Genomic DNA, 8,015 nt, shown 5'->3' on the forward strand with positions numbered 1-8,015 from the left:
TAAGACTGTGCGTGAGAGGTCTTGTTTGTGAAGGAGGGACTCGGATCTGAGGAAAGTGAGGGAGCACAGGAAGGGCTCAGAAGAGCTCTGGCACGAGGTATCAGCAGGTAAGTGAACAGACCAACATTTGCACTGATTTATGTGAGGACTCAACATTACAGCTCAGAAAATGCAGGATCTATCATCTCTGCCAGGGTCAAGCCTATGGGCACACCGATTCTGTCATTGATCATCAACCCACCAATGCAAAACAACATTTCCCACAAAAATCATGGCTTTACGTTTTTCTTGAAAGGATCGATATGTTCCCTTCTTTGAGGGAAGAAGCACATCAGCAGATGCCATCCATTTCAGCTTCCAGCCACTGTGGTATTAATGTGCTAAAAATGCCTACAACGGCATGTGAATGTTAGAGTGTCTTTGGCTCAGTGAGATGAGAGATGCCTTCCTCATAAATGGAGGAAGATAGGCTAGCAAATAAAAATTGGTGAAAACAAATCTTTTATTATCTTGTCATGCTTGTGTGGGATTTTTTTTACACTATGGTTTTAGTGGGTCTGTGTGTCTGCCTTTTACAGCAGTATTTCTCTCCTTGCCTCCTACCGCCTCCTGTTCAGGCCCCCTTTGCAGTGAGTCATGAGGTGCGTGACAGGCAAGAGGAGGCAGCTGCCAGCTCAGAATGAAGACTATATTCAGTGTAGGAGATAATAACTTAAATAAAATGTTCTTAGCTGTCAAACTTAGGAATTTCTTGTTGTATTTAGAAATCTTTTTTTGGCTAACTCTCTTGCCTTAAGAGAGATTTGGAGACGTGATTAAAGCGACCCTCTGCTAATGCCCTCCCCTCCAGGACCCGATGGGTGTGTACCCGCCGTGCACAGCTGATATGGTGGAAGGCAGCAATACCCACCTGCACTGTGTTCCCGTCAGCACGTTCCCCTTCCACAACAGGAAGGAGGATAGCATCGGGTATCCCATCCTCGTGGTGAGTCTCCTTAGCTAGATGCAGAAAAGTGTCCTTTGTACCATGTCCTCTTGTTATCCCTAAACAGTGTGACTTCTGCTTTTTCTACAAACTCTAGGGCTGCTGTGTGTCTTAAGGTCTCTTCAGCTCTCTCCGGAGAGGCTCAGACAGCTTGTCCTGTAGTAACAGAGACGTGGTGTGGCAAGCTAGCCCTCTCCAGCAGGGTCCTCTTTCTGGGCAAGCAAGCTAGCACACATCACCATCATGAAATGCACTTAAAATGCAAAGGCAACGTGAAAAGAAGTGATTTGAGAAATGTATAGTCTCATTGCTTACATTTATCCTGGTCCCCAGAGGGTGCTCTCGCCCCAGGGTTTGCCAGGCAGCTTCCAGTGTGAAGGAAGCGTTGCAGGCAAGGAGAGCCCAGAAATATTGCCTAAGGAGTCCAGCTGCAGGCTGCAATTTTCTCTTCCATGTTCGTTGGTCTGTCCTACTGCTGCAAGGAGTGCTGAGAGCCCATCAGCACAGGCTGTACACACGGGAGAGTGTGAGCAAGGCCATCTGAGGAAGAAAGCACCAAGAATCTCATTGCATGGATATACAGCAGAAAATTTCTTTCCAGGCAGAGGAAATACAATCAGCTCTCTCTGAACTAGGGTTTTCCAACCTTTTCCAAATGATTTAATTATTTGGGATGCCGCCATCTCTTTTGGAGAAGAAACTGATATTCTACCTTCCCCCAAAAGCTTTTGCTACCTTCCCTTAGCCGTTGCCTTGTGATCTGACCCACTTCCACTCCACACTTGGCACTTCCTCTCCCTGCGAGCACACCCTTGGCCCTGGTTTCTCCCAAGGCCACGTTAGGTGATGTCTGTGCGAAGACTGGCTCTTGGCACCTGGCCGAGCAGGGGGAGGCACAGCGTGGTGTGATGCAGATGCTTTGTGCCGTGCGTCCACCTGCGTCTGCCATGGTGCTCTTGCACATAGGGACTCCATCCCTGGGGTCTCCTCGTCGTGGGCTTGCGGGAATACCCAGCCTCCTGCCATGGCTGAGGTGGCTGCTCAGTTTTCTTTGTGCCTCTCTGCCTGTTGGGGAACAGCTGTGTTTCCAGTTCCTAAATTTGCCTTTTGTGGATTGTCTCTCTCCTTCATTTCACAGCAACCTGGTCAAATCCTGCCCAGATTGATAAATCCAGCTCCATGGGCACCCACATGCTCAGGGCAAGCAAAGGCTGGCCCCATTTACAGGCAGAGGAAGCAGAGAAGCGACACACTGTAGGCATGACATGGCAGCACCGCCACAATTGGGACTGTCACAGCTGTGACAAGTGGCAGTCCTCCCCAGCTGGCCTCTCTTGCAGAGGAGAGAACGCTTCCAGCAGCAGATAGAGACAGAAACAGGGCCAGATCCCCACGGTGAGTCACACATCTTCACATTTTAAGAGCAAAAGCCTCCAGTGATTCTGACAAAGCCATTCTCCTTCGCCTGCTAGTTCTCATCAAGGCCATGTTTCACTTTCACTGCTCGTGATTACAAGCTCTATGTTTCTAGCAGGAATGCTGTGCTTTATCTGGATCCTACAGCCATGCATTTCCCAAGCAGTCCCTGGAGCCCTTTCTGGGGATGTGCAAAGATCATGTGAGGTGACCTTCTCATGTATGTGGTACTTGGCCACACCAAAGGAGAGCTTGCATTGGCACCTGGACCCTTCAGTGACTTTGGAGTGTGTCATAAGATTAAAGCCTTAAATCTGACCCCCAAACACAGCACCAAGCCAACAGGCTGCAGGCTAGGTGGCAAAACTGCACCAGTACCTCCTGCTTCCACCTCCTCCAACCTCTACTCTGGGATGATAATGGCTTCTGGGATAGTTGTTGACATTTTTTTGATTACAGAAAATCATAAGAAACAGGCAACAACAGGCACATTGTATCTGGTTCTGAACCATTTGGGGTGCGCGTGGTTTCTGCTGCAGCAATTTGGAGATCCAGCCTTCCCAAATGAACGTTTTTGCAGCAAGACTGCAGATGACCATACCACCATGACAATGGAACTTGCCATCACTTAGGGGTCCTCGGCCTCCAAGGTGGGGCTGCACCTCAGCAACACCTTTCTCAGGATTTCCCTTCTGCCACCACCTGTGGCCTCATGCAGCAGCACTGAGGAGGGCTTGGTGTTCCCAGAAATTAAGGGATGGCCATGCCAGCTCCTGGTGAAGAGCCTCAGCTCCAGAGGGAAGTGGGTACTGTGAGCCCATGACAAGAGATTTCAGTCTCTTCCTCTATTTTTCAACTGCCTTGATGAAGAAGAGCCAGTAAGCCCGTGGGAGATCTGGCAAGACCACCAGCATGGCACCATATCCTTCACCCACCCCTGCAAAGCAAGAACCACTGCAGGCACTGCTAGTTGGACTGCATCCATGATTCATGTGCCAGCATCCTGCAGTCCAATCCTTTAGCTTTAATCCAGTCCTCTCTGTTGGTTACCATTTTGTGTCTGGGATGGAGCCTACCTACAGGAATTTCATCCACTTCCTGATGGAAAATGTGGGCCTCAGAATCGTCTTCTAGGAAATGTGGTGAGCTTGCACCAGCAGGGATGATGGGGTTCAGGAATACAGACCCTAGGCTATCTTCTGCTACTACTATACTGAGAGAGCAGAGAGGGGAACGCATTGCTGGCAGGGAGAGGCAGCACTACAGCAGTCAATGCAGGAGATGGAGGAGTGCCTTGCTGCTTGTCCCAGGCATCCACCTCTCTTCAGTGAGGCAGCGAAGGGTGGGAGAAGCTCTGAAGGACCACAGCCTCCACAGCACCTTTATTTATTCATGTCCTGGGTGAGACAGAGGGCAGGTTGCATATCTTCTACAGGGAAAAAGGGAATGATAGAAAGATATAATTTGCTTTTTTGCAGATCTTTTATGTATCTGCAGCCAAAGAAAGAAAGTGCAAAGTCTTTCTCTGCAGATTCTTGCATGGGCCTGTGGAACAGATCCCCATGGTCAGTGCAGATGGTTATGACAAGCTGGAGATGTCTCTCACCCTGAGGGTTTGGAAGGTCTCATCCTGTGCTCACCAACTCCCATCTGTGCAACAGGAGACTGAGGGTGAGCTTGTACCTGCGTCCTGAGTTCCCATGAGTGAGCTTTTCTTCCCAGAGTACGTGGATCATGAATTTTAATAGTCCCAGTCCTCCATCAGTTTATCTAACTCCTTGTTGAGTCCAGTTAGACTTCTGGTTTCACAACGTCCTGAGATGAACTTGCCGGCCATTCCTTTGCCAGGTGCCCCTAGCTCTTGTGTTGTGAAAAGTGCTGAATAATCATTCTCTAACTGCTCTCTGTTCCCACTGCATCAGTGTCTACATCCCTAGCACTTACACCTCATTCATCTCTTTTCTAACATGGGCAGTCCTGATCTATTCAGCCTTTTCTTGCGGAGATGCCATTCCCACCTCTCATCACCCAGTTTCCTCATCTCTGTGACCTTTTCTAGTTCTACATCTTTTCTGAGCCAGGCACCAAAACTGCACACAGCTGTGAGCACGCTCTGGTTTATACAGTGGCAAGTGATGTTTTCTGCTGAAAGCCCATTCCTTTCTTTGCCATTTCTAAAGCCTTTTTACTTTTTAATTGCTCCTGAACCTACAGCTGATGTTTCCAGAGAATTGCCTACAATTACCATCAGATTGGCCTCTTGAACGGTAATAGCTAATTTAGAGTCCACCACTGTGTACAGTTAGGGATGTACTTCACTTTATCCTTATCAACATTGGATTTCATTTGCCATTTTATCACCCACTCGCTCTGCAGCCTGTGCTGCTTCTGAAGTGCTTCTGCAGCTTTCTCCAGCCACCTTTAGATATGACTGTTCTGAACTATTTTCTCCACCAGAAGATGTTGTCACCGTGCTATTTACTGCCTTTTCTCCATCACTTATGAATATGCTGAAAAATCCAGCCCCAGTACAGATACTTGTGGCATCCAACAGGCAATCTCTCTGCATTGTGAAAATTTACCAATTAGTCTTATCTTTGCTTCCCAGCTTTGCAAGCTACTGATCTGTTATAGCTCAGTGTATTTGAAAACTCTATGAGTGGAGTTTGGCGAGGGCTTCCAGGCAATGGTGTCTGGTCCCAGAGGTCTGGAGCTATTAATCTGATGGATGAGGTCTGCGACTTCTTTGCGCTGACTTCTCAGTTTTAATTCCTGCCATCAACCCCACAAGGGCTTGGAGGTGGAAAACCTCTGCACCGTTGCTTCCATGGCACTGCAGCCTCGGCACAGCAGGCTCCCCACCGCCAGCACCGCAGTGAATTCGTGCAGTGCTCCTCCCTCTGCCCTCCCTGTTCTCAGCATCCCTGGTGCATCATCTACAGAGCCTACAGATGCTCTGACTTTCCACTTCTAATAGCTGTGAACGAGGTTTTAATATTAGTTTTTGTCTTTCTCAAATTGCTTGGTAAAATTATTTTTGGCCTGCCTTTTGTGGTTTTACATTCCACTTGCTGAAATTCATAATGCTTTCTGTTTTTCTTGTTCTTTGAAGGTGATTTCCACCTTCTGAGTGGCATCCAATAGTCTCCTCTCCTCTGTTCAGTGTCCCTGCTGGCTCTTTTGACCCTCTCAGTGTCTGTAAATGCCCTCCATACATTTTACCCTTTTGCCTGCTCCTTTTAACCTCCTTTTAACAAGCTCTCAGTGGATGTTTCGCACTGTTCCTACCCATACAGTTTCCCTGGTCTCCCTGAACGTGACATATTCAGGCCACCAACTTTGCTGCTTGGTTGATAATAAAGCTTTCACAATATATTCCTCCCCTCTATCTTATTCCTGGTGGCAATGCTAGCAGTTTCAGTCCTAGTCTTTTTTTTTTTTAGGATTTTGAATTTTTAGGACTTCAAAGGATCCCCATCTTGAGGGACTAAGCTGGGAGCTGTGTGCTCCTCTGCATCTCTTGAATACCTTTCAGGTTTGAGTCCAACCTATCCTCATCCATCACTGTTGTGACTGCACATGCCAGCGTCCTGGCTCTGTCAAATGGAGATTTCTGTGCTTGTGCAGATCCCATCAACTCCCAGTTTCTTCAGCTACTGATAAATCCAGCCTCTCTGTCCCAACACCGTTCTCTTCCTGGACACAGAGGCTGTTTCTCTCTGCCTCTGTGCATGGTATTTGGATCACTTTGGAGAACTGCTCTGGGGACTCTGATCTCTAACCTCCCAGGTGACAGTGCACATTTTGGGACACCTTTGGGACATTCATTGTGTTGCACTCAGGACACAACTCCCTTGCTGTGCTCTCTCCGAGACTGTGTTGCCACATATGGATATATGGCTGTACCTGGCATCACCCATTTTAGGACCCAAACAGCCAGTTACAAAATCCCTCAGCACTGCAGCCTGCCTGTTCCTGTGTGGGACCCCTGCTCTGGTCCACTGTCTGCTGGGGAAGGTTCCTCTGTGGAATCATCACCCCCTTCCCCAGGCTGGGTGCCCTTGGCCCATGAGATTTCCCTCCTCTGCAGCACAAGAGCTGCTGGACTGGGGATGAGTGAGTTATGATGTCCCTAAAAGCCTCACTGATGTATTTCTCTGCTTCCCTCAGACATACATTGTCCCAGAGGACCGAAGTCTGCCTGCAGCCGGTGAACAGATGGCAAATGATCCTGGGCAAAAACCTGGAATGTTCCTTTTGCGCAACATGGCCCTGCACAGAGGAGTGCTCCCAGAAAGCCTGCCTATCTCTGATATCTTTGTTTCTCTTGTAGCTTGCCTAATTCTTAGTTTCCCAGGACACTCACATGCCCATTATTGCTTTAAAATGTCTGCAGACAGTACTTTTAAAATTACTTCTCTCTTCAGCATCTTGACAGGCAGCTTGGGACAGGCTGACATGGCTGTAATGAATCACAGAGGGGGAAAAGAGAGCTACAGAGCAACGCAAATCTGGCTGAAAAACGAAGAAATGCTTCCTGAGTGCGGTTTGCACCAATCAGTGTGAAAACTATCCAAAACAGCTATTTGCGCATATTCTTCTTCCAGTTCTGAAAAATACCCTGCATGGCTGCTCGCTCCTCCGGAGCACCAGCAGGACCCACCTGTGTGGTACAGAGGGTGCTCTGCTCCACCTGTAATCTGGATTAAAGTTCAGATGCCTGCGGCCATCTATGTTAGCTTTATGCCACTCTTCATCCCATGTTTTCATCAGAGGTGCCTAAAAGCTGCGCCTGGGTTCCCTCCAGGTGTGTGTGCTTGTGCCAGGTCGTGGAGCTGGGGAAGAAGTTGCCAGAAACTAGAGAGAAAATGAGTGATTTAAGCCTGAAATTTATATCCACTTTGTCCCCCTGTGTCTCTGGTCAGTGAAGAGATGCTTGTGACACAGGTCTGGCTGGCATGGCACATGCTAAGCCCTGGCAAGGGCTCTCAGTATTTATCAAAGATCAGCTGGCACAGAGCAGGGGAGGGGGCTGGCACAGTGAGCCCTCCCTGCCTGCATCTCTTAGGACACCTTGGAGGCAAAGGTAATCCATTTTAAGGACTGCATGACTACAAGGTGTGTAAATCCCACCACACCTGACCTCATCATTGTCCTCTCTTGCATTCGGTGTTTGCATCCCCTCTCCTGCTGGGTCATACCTCGGAGCAGGCTTTTGCCTGGGCTGTTTCTCAGCTTGGCACATGGCTCAGTGACTCGGCATGCTTTGTGCTGAGCTGGGTGCCCGTTGCTATAATTTTACCTGTTTGTGTCTCTTAATCTGTATTTGTTCCCTTGGAAGTGCAGGGAGATACATTAGGGCAGAGGCACTAGGTAAATACCACCCGCTCCGCTCCCCACCAGCATGCCGAGAGCAGCGATTAACTCTGGGTAAACAGAGCCGACTGCCAGTGAACCCGTGGCTGCCAGTGAGGGGGGGACAGGGGACCCGCAGCCACTCCTCCCTGGGTTTGCAGGGGAAATAAAAGCCAGGGCCATCAGGAGCGTTGCAAGAGCAGGATGGCAGCACGGAGCTGAAGCTCCTGTGGCCGGTGGCTGGTGGCAGGGTGCCGTG

This window comes from Mycteria americana, chromosome 15 (genome assembly GCF_035582795.1).
Source record: "Mycteria americana isolate JAX WOST 10 ecotype Jacksonville Zoo and Gardens chromosome 15, USCA_MyAme_1.0, whole genome shotgun sequence".
Classification (NCBI taxonomy): domain Eukaryota; kingdom Metazoa; phylum Chordata; class Aves; order Ciconiiformes; family Ciconiidae; genus Mycteria; species Mycteria americana.